The following is an 18,585-nucleotide window of genomic DNA, read 5'->3' as shown; positions in this document are numbered from 1 at the left end:
CCTGGGCTTCAGGCTAATTTTGAGAACACAGGTTTATTCAATGCTGTCATGAGAATCCAATTCTAGTCTCAAGTTAGCGATAGCGACACTCAGGGTGTCACTTTTTCTCACATCCAGTATATTATTTCACACATTTGCAAAAGCCACATTCGGAGTTAAAACTCCCATGTTGAGCCCCATGAGATAATGATGCGCGCATGATAGGGCTCCAAACGCACGCACACGTAAACATCCTTGTACTGACAAACAGATGTGGAGTGAATTCCCATTGGCAGCCGAGGCCTTTGAGTCATCGACTGGGATTCCCTTCCTCTCACTTCCAAATATGGGTGGGATTGTGAGCGAGCGGCAGGCGGAATGTGGAACGCAGAGTGGAACCCCCGGGTGATGTCAGAGCATTGGAACAGCATGCCTCGCCGCTGACTGGAAATGCAGTGGCGAGGAATGTCGGGAATGCAAAAAAAGACTAAATCAATCCTTGCGATGCCATTCGCTCACGTGTAAGATGTTGCACTTCATGCATGACCCCCCGTTTGATTTCCTTCCTTTCTTTTTTTTCCGGCAATCGTCTCACTTGGGAAATCACTTCTTCCCGTAACTTCCTAATCCCCCCCCACCCCTTCCACGCTAACCCGAAAGCGGTGACTGCTAATTCCCAGCATCAGTTGCTCTGTGGGAGGCCTCTCTGACTGAATGCTATTTCCATGGCTTCAGTGTCTGATGCCAGGACTGCAGTCTCCCTTCTTGTGGGATTCATCTGAACTTTAGTACTGCGGTGCCTTGAGATAGGAGTGAGCTGACTTTTTTGGTTGGTTTGTTTGTTTGTTTTTTGCTTGGATTATCAAGCTCAAACTTGAGATGACGGTGCTGTATGCCGGCATTGAGAACCATTCAGCTTACTTCGCAATGAGCAGCAGTTTGGCAAATATGGAACAATTCATCCAAAAGAGGCTTCAAGTTGTTTTATGCCATTCCCACTTCAAGTTGATTGTCAAACTGAACATCAGACAAAGACAATTCATTGCATGTTGTATGTTTTAAACAACTACACAGTTCTGCCTAATGAGACTGCGTTTAGCTTAATGCTAACGTATATGAAAAACGGGATAGTCGTGATTTCGGTAACCTTTAAAGCACAAAAAAAACGTGGCGTAAAACCTTTGGCCAGATTATATAACAATAATGAAAAGCCATATCTTTTTTGTCCTCTATAAAAAAAAAAAAAGACTTATATGACACTATTTTACTGAGTCACTCGCAGCGGTAGTAGAATATTCTTCTTTGTTTGTGTCTGCATGACTGTATTATACCTTCTGTACTGCCTCCCAGTGGCCAAGGTGGGCACAGCACACTGACCTGACTTGCAGCATTAAATGACGTACGAGCTGTTTAATTCTTTACATTCTATTCAATTCTGTTATTAAGCGCACAATTGTGGAGTGTTTTTTCCCCCCCGATTAAAGAAAAGAATAAACCTTTTGGAAATAAGAAACGTCTTTACCTGCGAGCAATATAACCGAAACATAACCAAACTAACTCGTCATTTTCGCACCAAAATGCAAACATGAATGTAGTTAAGGGTCTCCCATTTTCACACAAGTATGCAATGGACTTCGATCCCGTACTAACGAGAAAGCCTCTTGTTGTTAGGAGAAGTCTGTCAACGGAATATATCGATTTATTGACCGATGTAGTTTTCGGTCTACATGTATATTCAGGTGACGTCGATGTTCGAATGTCTGAAAGCGCGGCCAAAAGGACACGAGCGTCAGCGTGATGAAGGCTGTACGCAATCTCTCCCTTTTTCTACGGCAGTTTGCGTCCATTTCAAAGTGTCCCAATTCTGATGGAAGGCTGTCCGATCCCATTTTCTTTTTTTGCTGCCACGATGACCCGTATCCAAACCGAGCGAGCCTCAATGCGTGATCAGAATCATATTGGCCGAATGTTCTTTGATTTGCATTGTAACTGAAATGGTTTCAAAAAAAGCAGAAAAGCAAAAAGCCCCTGAACAAAAGATGATCCACATCGTGAATGGAAATGTTGCTACCAAGCGCACGGTTGCAGTGTAGCCATGTTTTGATACGGGACTAACAACACTGTGGCGCTGTGATAATTGATCAAATCTGCAACTTTATTTGGATTGACCAGACAAAAGTAGGGCTAAGCCTCAGTTGCACTCTGGAATGACATTCCTAAACAGTGTAAAAGCAGCCACGAGGCCTTGGTTAACATCACAAACATGGCGACCGCCATTGAGCAACAGGAGGCTAGCGTATGGGCAAAGATTCAAAGGCAGTTGAATAGTCGCTTGTTTCTATGTGCCCAGTTCAGGGTGTACCCCGCCCCTCTCGCCCGGAGACAGCTGGGATAGGCGACCGAGCGGTAAAGAAAAGGAATGGATGGGTGAATATTCTCGTGACCCGGTCTGGCGCGATACAACTTTCTCGTACACCAAGGGGAGTCCTGTCCGCTCTCACGTCTTTCGTCAGGCCACCCTTTTCTTTGACCCCCCCCCGTCCCCCGTCCCCCGTCCCACGTCCCGCCGAGTAGACGTGCCCCCCCAATACAGCATCTACAACCCTAATTATTGTTTACGAAGATCAATCTCCCCGTCCCTCGCTGCCTCGCGCTCTCGCTATAGGCTAGCGCCGACCATAGATGATCCACTAATTATACGTGCCGACTGTCGGTTTGCCGCAGACAGCTTAGCGAGTCTCTCTGCTTGGGGAGAAATTAGAGACTGCCGAGCACATGTCCAGGGCTGTAATTAGAATAAGTACTTTTTGTGTATGAAATGTGTTTGTATGTTTGTTTAAGGGACCCCAGAATTCCAGTTCATTTATCTCTGCCTCTGATCTTGAAAGTTCCGTTAAGGCAGGAACTATTCCTCGGCGGTTGTTAGGCAGTGAAGAAGATGTGCAACGTTTCACTCGATGCAGTTCGCAGTTCAAGCATCTCTGCCTTTCGATTCGGTTTGATTCCGTCAATAACCTGTGGATTGACCTGTTGAGCCGTCGTGCTGACCACTTTGACCTCTGCCGTAAACGCTCCGGAGCTTGCCGGAGATGCGGTCCCGAGGGGATAAGGTAAGATCTGCGAAATTCATCACGAACACACAGAGATTCCCGTGACGTCCGTCTGCAGTAGAACGCACACGTACTTTCCGCAACGTAGGAACAATCTGGATTTTTACGAACTAAGTGAACGAATGCTTTTCATCTTGATGTGGAATCTGATGACTGATTTGCCTTCAACCGAAGCGTCGCCTACGGTTCCCGTCCTGGAAACCAGCACGCCGACCAGCCAATCTATACAAACTGTCCCTAAGCCTAAGATCGGTGCGAGAGTGAGCATATCGCCAATGGAGCGCCAGGGTCTCGCTCACCCCGGGGGGAGACTCGGTGTAGAACTGCTGTTCCGCCGAATTGGGGGTGGCTCCCCGCGTCAACTGCCACTACCTGGCAGTTGACGGTGTCGGTGTAGCGCAGACACCTGGGCTTTTGCCGCTTCCAGTATGCTCGCGCGTGGGGCTTTCCCCGCCCGCTCGTCCGGCTCTGCTTCGCCTGATGTGCATCAGGTGCAGGGCTTCCGCAATTGGGTCCATTCATGACCCGCCAATTTCCACAAAGAAGACTATAATTTCCACTCCAGTCCTGTATAAAATATAATAGACAGTTTTCCAAAACTATTTTGAAACCAACTAAAAGTTCCATCAAAGGTCCTCCAAGGCAAGGTCTTTGCCTCAAGCAGCTCAAAAACCAGTCCCACTTGGACTGGTTGCGCTTCAGTGTTTGAGCTAAAGGCAACGTAGAAGCACAGCTCTTGTCGCATGAAAATAAACATGCAGTCAATATACAACGTAAGTACGTCTAACGATTGCTGAATGAAAAGACCTGAATGGACTGAACTATTTTAGTACAATGGAGCAATGTATTTGAGTTTTACTCAAATTCAAATTCACTTTTGGTTGTTGAAAACCAAATGAGGAATTCTCAGGCCAAATCCTTTATGGATTCCTGTAAAGCAATCAAAGATAAAGAAAACCCCAAAAGCAAAAAGGGAGTAATAATGTTTCTTATCGAGCTGAGGCAAGTTGTTTCTGTTTTGTTTTGTTTTGTTTTAAATAGTCGGAGGGATTAAATATCAGTGTTGGTTTCCAGCATACCCTGAGAGATTGCAGTATGTCGTGCTAACATCGTGACTCACGAAGCGTCGGCGTTACGATTCCTCAATCTGTCACGCCCTTCCGATACTTGAAACTGCCAATCTTCTTCTTGACTCACTTCCTTCGACTCCCCCAAAAAGCTGAAATGGAAGGCAACTGAGCAGAATAGAAGAGGCCTACCGAGGTGAGACGACTTGAACGCTGAAGGAAACGAGTTGCGGATGAAGTTCAACAAACCGTCACTTGTTTGGTACCTCTTACGACTGTTTGCAATGTAGGATTTTGGGGATTGTCAAGTGGAGGCAGAGTCTTTCGGACTCAGTCATTCTAAACGCGTGCGAGCTGCGGCACACAGGAAAGAACGATCCATCCTCCCTCGAAGACTTTTACGTTTTCCACGATGGCGGCAACCGTACTACATTTAGCTTTTTAGTGTTTCGAAGTTCTCATGCCAAACCTCCGTCCGTCTTCATGTCTTTTGTCAATGATGCCGAGGGGGAATCATTTTCGCATCTTCTTAGGTCCTCTCAGGTTCTGGCGTCTGAAGAGAAAAACAGACTGCGGACGAGAGCGACAGGCAGAAATGCTAAATGATGCGGTATGTCCAAGGGAAAGGCCGACCGAGGAAGTCCATAGCAGCGACGTGCACCAGATGGATTGGCTTTAACGTACTTCGCGAGATGGATGGATACAGCAGCTTCATCAAATAACCGCTCGAGTCAGTCTTTTAGTCAAATTGTTCCTGTGATGGGTCTACACTTTTTGGTGTCAGAACTGTCATTTTTTGTTTTTAAAACAATCCCGATCTGAAGGTATTAAACGCAATCATTTTAAAGCGATGCAGTAAAGGCTGCACATCAGCGAACGTTCGCCTCGCTCGACAAGAGTGGATACGTAAGAAAGATGGCGTCACTGTTCGTGGGAAGGAAGGCTAGACAATGTTAGACCAACTTCCAAATCTGCCAATGAGCGAAAACAATAACGCAAGAAGACTCGTCGTCTGCATTTCGCCCCCTTGGCTTTTCAAGGCTAAGGGCCTTGTCGCAAAGTGACGTATATTTAGGTGGCGGTGCTGAGACTGTCTTGGAGTGCGTAGGTGTGATGTCATCACCGCTGTGATATCATGACGATGAGCTAATGGCAGGAGTTTATTACTCTGGCACGCGGTGCCAACAGGGTACTCCTGAGGCCTCCGGCGAGCCGTGTGTGTCTGGCGAGTGAGAGACAACATGCATTTATTCCAAGGGTTGATTCAAATGATCAGCTGTCAGATTGAATAATGACTTATTTTGTAAGTTTTATTTCAACCAATTTGTAATTTTAGCATCACTGACACCAGAATGCAAGGACCTATCAGCAATCATTTCGGGATTGCTTAATGTTAGTTAGCGGTTTTTTGGTTTTTTTTTACGTCAACGCTAATTGTGATTGCTAACCATTTAGCATTTAGTATTTCGCTGTCTCAAATTTATACCAACATATGCCGTTTAAGGGTTGAAGTCCAACCCTCATAAATGTATTTCTTTTGTTTTAGCGTTATAGTTCGATTCATAAGAAATAGGAGAATCGATTGGAAAAAGATTCGATAGTGACATCCCTACCTACACTAATGTTTGTATTTTTCCCCCCCCCTCCCTAGTTCGGAAGCGCTACTTTCATCCCGTTCCTGAATGTTTCGATGCAATCCCATCCAATCGATCACAATTCCCTCTTCGTTCTTCCCTGGGCCGCTTCGTTCGAAACGTTGCTGCTAAGCTGTTGTGCGGCTCGTCAGACGCACATCTCGGATTCTTTACCGCTTCCAAAGAAATATGTTCTCCTTTTAGGCAGCCAGGCACCTGCGTGCTAACCATATGGCGATGTCACCCATCCTCTTCAGGTTTCCCTCATGTGTTCTGTGCGACAGATGGCTCCCAAATCTAGATCGTTGTTTCTCCACCTTTATTGGTCAAATGTCATGGCACAGCACCAAACACAAATGCCACACAAATGGTGTACGGTACACGCAAACAAGGATGTTGTTGGACACTCACGATGTGTGGATACCGTATACTGTATATTGCTCTTGCTTGTAGTTTGCAGTGGTGCCGAAGGGAACTGTATCATATGTGAGCTGTTCCCAACGTAATAGCCCCCCCCCCCCCCCCGCCACGTAGCTAAACAGGGTCACCGAAATGAAAGAAATGCCAAAGCAACTCCTTATTTCCATGTAAAGTATCAAACCTTCGCACTTGCGAGGGTAACCCAAATCCGTACAGTTAACACAGTACACTCGGTCTCGTGTCATTGAAACAGACTTGCCTGGAAAAACATTGATTTACGTCTGAGCAGAAGATTTGTTTCTATGTTTATTTCTCTTTCTTTTACACATGACACAACGTATGCGAGTTTTCATACAACTCATTTACTGTGCAAACTCATGTTTCATTAACATGAGCACAGCACCGATCGTTTATCGCACACACGGCAGGGGTCACGCTTGTATTCTCAGCACCACAACATGACTATTTACTATTTCATTGATTTGACACCGGAGCATAGGAGGTTCAAGTTGTTCCCCTGCACGGCGCAATGTTCACAAAAAGAAGGCAAATCAAAAGGGGAAAATAACCTTCGTTTAGCATTGAGCTCCTCTAAAATTGAGAGGATTTGAATTCTCAAGTCACCTCTGTGTTCTAAAAAAAAAATAACCTGATTAGAAGAACAGTCGGTCGGTTGAGCTCTGCAGGAATTCGCATAGGATGGATTCAAACTGATTCTCTTAGGGAATTCGTTTGCTTATCGTGAAAAATGGATATTTATGATTGAACCTTCAACATCTCATTGAATCATTTTCAAAAGACTTTGTTTCTTTTCTACAGTAAATCGCACCCTTTCTTGAGTTGCCTACAAATGACATCACCTGTAACACCGCGGTAATTGTGACGCCCCGATTGGCCACTTCCATTTGACAAGCCGTCATCGCTCGCGAATGACGAGCTGCTGAGCTGTTTTCAATTAGGGATTGCGGATTGAAGCAAATGTGTGACTTCACGAGCCGGGCTCACGTGTGCCAAAGTCACCCTGAAGAAATGACATCATGGACAATGATGTCATCCCACCGTTCCAGACCCTCTCCCGTTTCCGCTTAAATGCTTTTAGGCTTGGCTGCACGCGCACGCACGCACACGAGGCGCCCGAGTCGTGATATAAACAAGACAAACACACGACAGATGCGATAAGGATGTCATTTGGCCTCGGAACAAATAAAGCGAGCGACCCCCCAGAACTAAATATGTCCAATAATACGCTTGTAAACATTCTGACAGAAGCCAGGCAGGCCACAGCCATTCATATTAGAGCGTGCCAGGAAAACACGCAACGTCCAATTAGACTCGAAACATCATCATACTAAGCTTATTTCAAAGTAGCTCACTGTGTTCATTTGACGTGGTTTGGAATATACGAGCCGTTTGTGAGCGTGACGCCAAATGTGTTGAGGACAGCTCACTGCCCGTTTTGTATTCTTTACTTTCTACAGTATTGCATTGCAAATACTCGAACCTCTGGACGGACAGTGTACCGAGCGGTATTAGAGCCGAGCTAGGAGTCGTTAAATAGTTTACGAAAGACTGAGAGAAGAAATAAGTCTTTTTACATAAAGTTGGAATAGGATGAGGAAGAAAAAAGATATCGGGTTACTGTGTGTCTTGTCGAGAGGCTCAACAATTCATTTCTCAAAAGGGCTCTGGGGCGGAAGTGGGAAGCCCGAGCAGAAGCAGACTCCGGGTGGGCGGCCATCTGCCTTGAGCACTAAGTCCAGTTCAGGTACCCTCGGTGACCATAAAAATAAAATAAGAGTACATGGCTGCACCTTGTATTGGGTGTGTAGAAGGACTCGAGTGTTTTCATGCCCTCCCTCTATGCTTGGCAACAAACGCGAGGGCCCCAACAATCTGGAGGATCTCTCGTCTAAGTTTATCCCCGCCCCCTCCCCCCCCGTCCCCTCTGGAGGGGAGAGCAGGTGGAAGCGACGGGGGTCCTGGCCTCCACTCGTCGGGCAGACGGCTGAACTCCACGACCGACGCATCGTTCTGGAATAGCGCATATTGACGTCCCCGACCCCGACTCGGCACAACGGGCGACGTAGCAATGATGTTTTTAGACTCCAAGAAGACCGTAGACCGTCGAGAAAATATGTTATGGCAAACATAAAATGAATACCAGTGATAGTGCAAGTCCTAGAATGCACCAACAATTGCTGGTGTGTGATTGTGGTCAAAGGGGCTGTAGGCGCAGAACGGCAGCCACGTCTTCGTCAGACTGCCTGCCCCAGGGCAGTTGTGGCTGTTGACCACCGCTAGGGTGTCGCCGTGGAGTCGATGAAGAAGCTTTGCCGCTGCGCTATATGTTGTATGCATTGTTGTTGTTACCATTAACAATTAATGCGGGGGGGGGGGGTTTCCCCACCTGTCCTCTGCCGTAACCTTAATTAGCATTAGCGCTTGCGTAATTCATTTGAAGCAGAAGGCCGTTTACACCTTTCAGTCCCAGAAAAAGAAGCCACATTTGAATGATTAACAAAAACAAAAAGACCAAATATATAAAACGAGGCTTCAGAACCACGCCCCCGCTCGACTGTCAATCAAATACCACTACTGTGACCTGGAGAAATGGATGCTACTTTGTCCAGCATCTTTCTCACGCACATACTGAAATTGCACTTTTGAGCTACGGAAATACTGTATACTGTACAGTGCTGTGAAAACGTATTGGCTCCCTTATGAAATTCTTTTATATATATATTGGCCTAGTTTCCCCACTGTAACGTTAAGATCATCACCCAAGTGAACTACAAATGCTGTTTTTAAATGGTGATTTCATTTATTAAGGGGGAAAAAAACGAGCTAACCCCATGTGATAAAGTCATTACCACCCTTTTCACTCAAAAAAAACCCCAAAAAACATCTGATGGATTCCCAAGACTTTTGGGAGAATATTATATGGACCGACGAGATGAAAGAAGGCGTGTGTGTCGTTACAGCTGGCGTGAATGTGGCACAGCATAACATCATAGCAACTGTCAAACAGTGTGCTGGTCTCGGGCTGCTTGTCCTCTTCAGGACCTGGACAATTTGCTGTGATTGACGGAACCATGAATTCTGCTCTTTAACGGAAAATCCTAAAGGAGGATGTTCAGCCATCAGTTTGGGACCGCGAGCTGAAGCGCAGCTGGGTTCTGCAGCTGGATAACGATCCGATACACACCAGCGAGTCAACTTCTGAATGGCTTTAAAAAAATATATATAATTGCCTCGTCAAAGTCCAGACTTGAATCCGATTGAAATGCACGACCTTTAAAAAGGCACCATTTTTGAAGCAATTGAAGCAATTGTGCAAGGAAGAGTGGGCCAAAATATCTCCGCAGAGATGTGAAAGAGTTCTAGAAAAGGCTTTAGTTCAATTGCTGCTGCTGAGGATGGCCCCACGAGTTCTTAGGTTTCGGGGGTCGTTACTTTTTCACACGGGGCCTGATAACTGAATAGTTTGTTTTGTTTCCTTTGCCAAATGAAATCATCCTTTCAAAAAAACGAATGAAGTTCATTTGGGAAATTCGTCTTGACATTGATATTTGTTTGATCATCTTGAGCATTAGAGTGGGGAAACTACGCAAAAATGTAAGCATTTGAGAAGGTGTCCAATATACAGTGGCACTATTATATCATATTATATATTATATCCCATCAGGTCATGGCGAGGCTTTTTCACGACACCACAACAAGCGGGCACACCGGCGCTGTCTACACACCGATTTCCATGTTATGTATTGTTATTGTATTGTTGCTACAGTTCATAGTGGGGGGGGGGCAATAAGTATTGGATCCCCTGCGGAATTTTTATGTGCCACTTGTGCACCGGAGGCAAGCAATCTGTCTGAGTTGTAGAGGATGAAATATCTTTTTACCTTTTTACGACATCCGATTTACGCATTGTGTCGAAGCGTGGATGCGTCGCTTTGCACTGAATTCAAGCTTCAATCCTTGGACTTTTCCAAGTCCATTGTTAGAAATGTCCCACTTCGGATGCTTGATTGCGTCTTCCCTTGGTAAAGTCTTTGTTTTAAAACCAATATATATCTTTGACTTTCAACAACTAAAGAAGTATCAATTCGCAGCAATATCTGCTGAACTTAGCATGTCCAGCTATGAACGGGGTGTCCTTAAATAGGACCCCAAAAACACTCCCTTTACAAAATAAATGCAGAAATGTATTCATGCAGTAATTTGCAGCAAGTTCTTAATGCCCAAATATCAGATCCGAGCATCTGACGTGCATCATCGGTTATCCAGTGTAAAAGCGGGCAGCCTCGAAACCACGCTCGCAGACCTCCTTCAGCAGCGCCACATGGAAACCTACAATCACGCGTCAATATTTTGAGACTCGCAAAATGTCCTTTAGGAAACTCAGCAAAACGTTGCGGAATATCTGCGCCTGCTTGTGACGTCCCTGCCCTCTTCTCACTTTGCCGTTCGGCCCGCTCACCCAGATGACCAACTACGCTCCATGAAAGCCAGGCGCGAGGGAGCGCCTCTGGTGCGCTGAGACGGGAGGGTGAGAAAGATCTTTCTGCTCAATGAGTCATGACGCAAATGTGATGGCGATGCCGGTCGGCGCTCCTCAACAAGTTGCTCGAAGGGGAATTGGATTGCTACAACAGCAACAACCAAGAAATCGCTCGGTTGCGCTCTTAATGTAATTGCCGCACTTTGCTAGGACGGTCGAAGCAGATATCAATGGGTCGAAATGGTAGCGACATTTGAGGCGCTCATCGGGTGGGAATCGCGGAGAAAGTCGCCGTACGATTTTAGCAATATCAAGCGAGATACAGCAGTCACACGAGAATACAAAATATCTCTCTAGGATATTTACTACTCCAAGAAGAGTTGAACTAATGAAGAGTGGCAAATCCCAGAGTGACCATATGGTATTTGCAGACAATAGTGAAAGTGTCACGATGGTCATCGACGCCACAGAAATCGGTCTGCCATACTTTACAACCTTTGTATTTGGGGTAACGGGATCGTTTTCAAACGATAATTTACAACAATGACGATAGCATAACGATAGTATCACGAGCCCGGTGATTTCGCCAGTATCCATATATTGGGAGAAGTCTACGGGGGGGGGGGGGGGCGTCACGTTGGCTACAGTGCTTCCGGAAAAGTATCCTCGGCGCTTCCCTTTTGAAGCTTGACGGCCTTGTTCCGAAATGATTCCAAAATGTTGCGATCCGCTTTTCTTATGTTGTCCACAGTTAAACCAGGAAGTAGCCTGCCACCAAAACATGTTACGAAACCATTGTCTTATGTCATTCTCTGTGAACCAGGAAGTAGCCTGCTGTCAAACACAGTTGATTTTCCTCCCCCCACGGAATCAAGAATGGTGCAGTCTCGTCATCTCGCGTGAACAAATAAGTTCCGTGCTAACATGTAGACTGACCCAAAACAAAAACCACACACGAATAGCTTTGTTTTTGTTTGTCAGCTTCACTGTAGTGTGTCAAACGGAAGGAAACAAACTTGTCTGGCTCAGTCTAAAAGGGTCACATTGGACAATACGGGTCATTTGGATCTCAAAGAGGTTTATCCTCGCACATAAAGCTCAGTTCAACCCCCATCCATCCTGAGTTAGTTTTTGCTGTTGATGAAGTCATTAGATTTGCAGGCCGATGTTGTGAGGATGCAGACAGTGCCGAGCTTGCCACTCTCTTCCCAAATTTGTCATATGAATGTACAAAAGGAAAAGTGGGCAAAAAAGACCTTGACAAAGGGCTGTTGGAAGCCTCATTTGCCTATCGTAATTTGACGCCACACAGTTGCGTCGCAAATAGAAGCATGTTAACATTTGAATCTTAATGACAGTGTGTGCTTTGTGGTTGCATGCTTCCAGCAGTGTTGTGTAATTAGACTAACTTGTACCCTGTGTGCCCCTCCCCCTCTCTTGTAGTCCTTCACCACACCTCCTTTGTGTGTGTGTGCGCGCATGTGTGTGTGTGTGTGTGCGTCTGCTCAATTCAAGTACTTGTGCTAACAGGGCAGTTTGGCTTGTGGTATCACGGCTGTGTGTCAAATAGCAGAGAAAAAAATGGAAGGATGTGTGTGTGTGTGTGTGTGTGTCTGCATGGTGATGTCATCCACAATGACATCATCCCATGGAGTGGAGCCAAGAGACCTGATGGCTTAGCATCCTCCAGTGAGTAAAAAAAAGAGGGAGGGGAGAGGGGAGAGGGGAGTAATCAAGGGACGGAGTGGTTAGAAAAGGTGACTTTAACGCTGGATTTTCCCGCTCTTTTGCCTCGTTCCTCGCCGGGCTCTTTTGAGAAGTGTTCTTCCATTTGGCGCCGGCGTCCTGAGGGAAGTATGCTCGAGCGTGACTAGAGTGCAGCGAGAGTGCAAAGGGGATCAATAGCCCTCTCCACGCAAACACATCACATGTCGGCAGATCCCGCCGCATGCATTTTGCACGCGGCGGGCGTATGAGCAGAGCATGTGGATGTAAGGGCCTCGCTGAGGCATCCAAGAGAAAACCAACACATTGCGTTAGCAGGTTTGTCAGTAGGAACACCTGTGTCTCTGCATGTTTCCATTGTCGTCCACTTGGCTGTGCTGTGCTCCACACTGTGCTCTCGCCATTCCTGACACCTTCGCCGCCAGCATCCCATTCCCCCTCCGGGGGAGATGCTGAGAACACGTCGAGTTTCAGAAAACACGCCGGAGAGTGTCGGAGTCGTTTTGTTTTGTTTTTTCCCCGCCCGGGATGATTCAGTGTTTCTTATCGCCGTTGTGCCGTCAGTGTCGAACTGACTCAAAGGGTATAAATAGAGAGAGGCAAGCAGTGTGGGACTGAGAGGAGCAGGGATGAGCGGCGATAGGAGGGAGGGCCACAAATTCAACAAAATGACCAGAGGAGACGGTGCCCAGGTCAAAAAAAGGAAAGCAAATCTGACATCAGCAGATGTCTCATTAGTGTCGCCACGATCGATCGGCCACCCATCGCGATCGTCCGATTTCCGTGGAAATCGGCAGTCGTCGATCCATGCCTTTCATTATCACCCAAAATACGATCAACTGCGCCTCGTACTTTGCAGCCTGTGTGCGGTGCAGCGCAAGTCTGAGCAATGAATCCAAATTTGGCCTTTATTGACCGACACCCCAGTTGCAAATGTTACTGTAAAAATAAACCCGCAACCAAAGTAATGTCCCTCATTTTATATTGAAAAACAAGACAGACCCCAAAAATCGCCACTTTACGCTAACAGTTCATGAAAAACCCTACTGACGGGCTAGCTAATATTAGCTTTTGATCACGGGAGGGATTTACCTTCAAATAACAAATATTCACACACGTACCACGTACGCACACACAGTTAATGTCACGACACCTACGTGCATGTATACTTCCTAATCTGTGAAAAATGAGTTTGCTCCAGGTATAACCTGGCTTTCTTCTTCTACTCTTTCATTTTGTTTTGGTTTTTTTAGCTTGCAGTAAACGAGTAGCATCCGAACCACACTGCCCCTCAGAGGCCGAGGTGCGCAACACCAGATAATGGTCGATGATATCAAATCACATGCTTTTTTTGAAAGTTCCAATTTCATGCCCCTGACCGAACCCTGACCCTTTTCCCCGGGTACTCCGGTTTCCTCCTACATCCCAAAAAGGCGTAGCATAGGTTGATTGAAGACTCTAAATTGCCTGTAGGTGTGAATGTGAGTGCGAACGGTTGCGACCCGTGTGAGGACAAGCGGTTGGGAAAATGGATGGATGGATTTCAACGAGACGGTTCTGACTTTTCACCACGAGAAGGTTTTAGAGGCTTGAAATGCAAACTTCTTCGGTCGTCCTGCTTACAAACAACTTTTCTCTCACTTTGGTTGGGGGAAAAAAATGAGAAGCTGCGGTGACTTATGAAAAAGGAACAGAGAAAATTGGGCTTTTACTGTTGGTTTACATGATCACAATCTTTTGCACAGGAAAAATGAAAATGCGCGGAACTTTAAAAACTAAAGAAAACGGTCACATCAGTGAGAACCACAGAGATTGGCGCATTTTTCCAATGGAAAGCATGCAAGCTCCGACTTGAGCGTTTTGTCAAAAATAACATCTCGCTTTACATTGCAAACAAACTGGGGAGTGTTTTCCATTGGCCAGCAGCGGTAAACAACGTATGATCAACACGCCGGCCTCTCACATGCAACTTGTTTACATGCAACGTAAGCATGTGGGAGTTAAATGCTCATCCAGATGTCAATGTTTATACATACTAGAATTTGTGCTTTTATTTTTCTATACCCGTGCCCGATTCAGTCAGGGTCCACTCACTCCTGCTTTCGCTCTGTTATCTTCAACATTGGTACGGCGACGCCGGCGCGGGGGCAACCCGTACTCTCTCCCGACGTCAGTCGCGATCCTCGCTCATGAGGATGCGCGTTCCGCTCTGGCCTCCGTGACCGATTGAGATTCAAATAGGACAGACATGCTGTTTCAGTTCATCACAGTATCCATGCTTAATCCTCTTGTTCAAGTTCAACATTATCTGCAGAGAATTTAGAGAAAACGCAGGACAGCAGATCTTTGCGGAAAGGCTTCTCTCTTTCCAATATTTATGTTTTTGCTCGTTTTGTTTTTAAACGGGGCACAATGCAAATTCTGCCGAGCAACAAGCAATTTGGCATTGCAGGATTGTGTGAAGCAATGTCCCACCGCTTCCAGCAGATGGCGTTATAGTGGAAGAAGCCTGTTACTCTCCTCCACGTATAAATATGGGTCAAATATAGACTAGTGATCTCATCGTCAAATGAATCTGTAGATACAAATGTTATAATTCCTCAGTTTTTACAGTCATTTTGCTGAATTTGTTTTCCTGGGGGATTTTCTTGAACTTTTTTTCTGTGCGGGGCAGCGCAGATGTCGCCCCCCCCAAGTAGTAAGGGGAACCGCACAGTAGGCATTTATTATAATACAGCGCAATGCTAATACTGCCAAGCAACAAGCAATTTTGTAGCAATTTGGCAAGTGGAGAAACGCCCCACCAGATCGGCTTGATGGTCTTCTGATGGGAGAAAAATATTATATTTCCCCATACATTTGTATATCAAATGCAGAGCAGCAATTCCATGGTGACAATCTTTTCGGGTGCTTTTCTTGGAATTTGTCCTTCTGCCATATCTCCCTGTCCCTTTACTGCTGTGTGGTGCAACGGAGACTTCAGGTTCAGGTTGCTAAGGAAAGAGCACAGTAAGTGTTAGTCGAAACCTATCATTTCCCCCAAATTTGGGGGCACAATAAGATATTCTGCCAAGCAACAAGCAGCCGCAGGAGCCTCGGAAAAAGAATACTAATCGTTCTATTGATCGTGAAAATGTCATTGGAGTTGGGCAAAAATGTATAATGAATCTGATAGACCAATTTGTTGTCTGTGTGGTTGTTCGAGGAAAAATGACATAAACACTTTCATCATGGACACCGTCATTTTCAAGCACGACTGTTTGGGGCGGGGTATTATATTCATACATTCAAAAACAAGGTGTTTCACGTAGGCCAGAATATATGCCACTTTTCTCCTGATTGATAGAACACTTTTTTTGGGGGGCACGAGGGGACAAAATCCGAGTAAATTCTGGCGAGAACAAGATGCCGTGTTGCATGTTAGCGTCCATTGTGCTAACCCTTACGGGACAAGGCACTTATCACAAGACCACGCGCTGTCCCTGCGGATAGCAACCCATAAGCGCCTTGTAAACGCGGGCCGCTTTTTGTGCGTGTGCCATTGTGCACGGAGCGTGTACGTGTGCCGGCTTATCCGCTTTATGGGCGACGGGGCCCTGCGATGCCAGATAGCGCCACTCATTCATTTAGTTTCCTACAATACAACCTCCTCTACATTTGATTTGACCCCTATGTTCAGTGTTAAATATAATGGCAACGGCGCGTTGAGCCAGTGTCACTGATTGAGAAGTTAAACAGTGTTAAACCGAGGTCAAATATAGGTTCGATATCGACCTGAAAATGGACTTTTAACACATGCTTCTTCAAATATTGTCCAGCTTATACACACACTGAGCGTCACTGCAAGTAACCAACAGACCCTTTTTCGTGACAATCACACTTGGTAGCGGTTCAGTGATCCTATTTTATGGGCTTCGTACTCGCCACTAAAAGGCCAACTGTTTATTTAAGGGGACAAATAGGGCAAATAGTCTGGAATTAGTGGGGGAAAGGAAAGGGCTTTTTTTTTGGTGTCGTTGTGAGAGCGGCAATGTTCCGTATCACCAAGCAGGGGTCTCCGCTGACCCGCTTCAGGTCGAGTCCCCTCTCGGGGGCCGCAGTGTATGTCCGTCCGCAATGTCAAACAAATAAGAGTGGAAACCAAAAGGGACATCAATTCAGTGGACTTGCATTGAAAACAACGTGCGTGTCATTACGAACTAATAAGTTACGGTAGAGTGCGGGCAAGGTCGGGCCCTAGTGTTTACCGCGTCGGCCTCGCACTTCTAAGCTTCGGCGTTTGAACCTCGGCCTGGGAGTTTGCACATTCTTTCCGCGCTTGCGTGGGTTTTCGCCGGGTACTTCGGCTTCCCCCCACATTCCGAAAACCTGCATTTTGCTTCGCTGAAGTTCATTGATTGCCCTGAGCAGGTGTGGACGCGAGTGTGAATGAGTGCACAATTTTTCTCGAGTGACCTCTGACAGCTGCTTTTAACACATTTTTGGTTGCGGAATCCAAAACGGACTTTTTCGCATCAGAAAAAAATAGGAAAAATACTGCACTTAAAAGATATGCGCTTGCTTGCTTGATCAAACTTTTCAAATATTAACATCCAATGGAATATGAAAGAAACAGGCCGTTTTAGCCATTGATTTGATATGACTGTTGAAAGTCGGTACAGTAAGGTTTTGGACTTGGTCTTAGTGACTCCAGGTATTTACTAACAGCAATCCTCTTTTCTTTATTGCAAAAAAACAATGCTCTCCGTTTCGTTGTGGTTTAATTGAAGACAATGTTGGCTCAAGCAGTTATTTATCCGTTTTAGACGGTGACACAACACCTCGATTGAACTGTAGTCCTTTGCTAGATGGAACTGTGTCATCTGCATAGCTATGATAGTTCTGAAGAATTTGACCCAAGGGTAGCCTATACAGGCTGAAGAGGAGGAGTCCAAGAACAGACCCCACAGGGCATGTGACCTATGTGCGTGAATGTGAACAGAAGCTGGAGTACAGAGCATGCTAACTCCGCACGCTAAGGCCCGAGCCAAGATTCAAACCCAGAATCTCGTAACTGTGAGGCGGACGTGCAAACCACTACCGTCACCGTGCTGACATTGCCATTATGGAACCGGGGGACATGTATTTGCGCGCAAAGTCAAACAAATAAGAAGTCGACTACATAGCTTGTGCTGCGGACGTTGAATTCTATAATCGCGTGTAAGTGGATCCCCAAAAAAAACAAAAATGTGAGTTTCCACATACTGGATAGTGATAGTTGTAAAGTTCCTGGGCGTGCTCGCCGAATTCATTTGATTTATTATCCTTGTACCTGCCATCTTGTCTTGAGATAGAAAGCGATGGCGACTCCATTGCTGCACTGCGATCTTCTGGACGCTGCAGTTGAAGACGAAGACTTGAGTTATGTCTTCATGGCGAGTGACCTCGACTCCAGCGACTTCCTGACGCAACGCCACTGTAAGACTATGCGAGAGAGACAATCAGACTACATAGGCCAGGGAGAAGGTGGCGCCTTGCACCTTTCGTATGCGATGAACCCACATGATCCGATTTCTGCTTCCCTGCCGTCTCGGTTCACCTTGTGTGCGCGTGAATGTGAATGTGAATGTTTGTTGTGGCCTCTTAGTGACGCGCCAAAGCTGAGTGCAAAATTCAAACTTTGTGTGCGGGGGAACTTGAACGCAACACACGCCAAAATGGTTAAAGGACGTGAAGGCAACACCGTTATTCGTCGTAAAGTTTTGTCGGAGTACAACGCAACCGGGGTGCGTTCGCGGTCCGGTGGCGCGCACCTTGTACGTCGTCATCCCACACATGCGCACGCACAACCGGCGTTCCTCTGATAAAGGCAGAGTGTTGCGTTCAATGTCAATCGCCTGTGTGTTTTTGCTTCTTAGACGCAGGCGAGCCGGGAGGGAGGTGTCACCCCCCCCCCACCAGCACCATCACCACCCTCCTCCTCCTCCTCCTCCCCCTCTCCTCCTCTCCTCCTCCTCCTCCTCCTCCTCCTCCTCCACCCCCACCCTTCTCTTTTTCGCAATATTGACGCAAGGCAAAATAGTGGAACAAAAGAAACAACTTCCTCGAAGCTTTGCTGAAGCTGCACTTGGCCGCCAGTCAGCGCGGTGGGAGCGCGCCGTCGGCTCCAC

The 18,585-nt window shown here is 46.3% G+C and overlaps 1 long non-coding RNA gene across 1 annotated transcript; it reads right to left on the bottom strand.

The window, feature by feature from the left end:
- Positions 1-14,181: 14,181 nt before the first annotated feature.
- On the bottom strand, positions 14,182-18,347 carry LOC133486918 (uncharacterized). The gene is made up of 3 exons (XR_009791153.1): positions 17,978-18,347; positions 17,748-17,899; positions 14,182-15,429 (listed from the first exon to the last, which is right to left on the bottom strand). It is a non-coding gene; the product is annotated as an uncharacterized LOC133486918 (long non-coding RNA).
- Positions 18,348-18,585: the final 238 nt, after the last annotated feature.

The sequence above is a fragment of the Phyllopteryx taeniolatus genome, chromosome 12 (genome assembly GCF_024500385.1).
Source record: "Phyllopteryx taeniolatus isolate TA_2022b chromosome 12, UOR_Ptae_1.2, whole genome shotgun sequence".
NCBI classification, from domain to species: Eukaryota; Metazoa; Chordata; class Actinopteri; order Syngnathiformes; family Syngnathidae; genus Phyllopteryx; species Phyllopteryx taeniolatus.
Note: the sequence above shows the minus strand (reverse complement) of the source record. Positions and strands in the feature narration are given on the sequence as shown.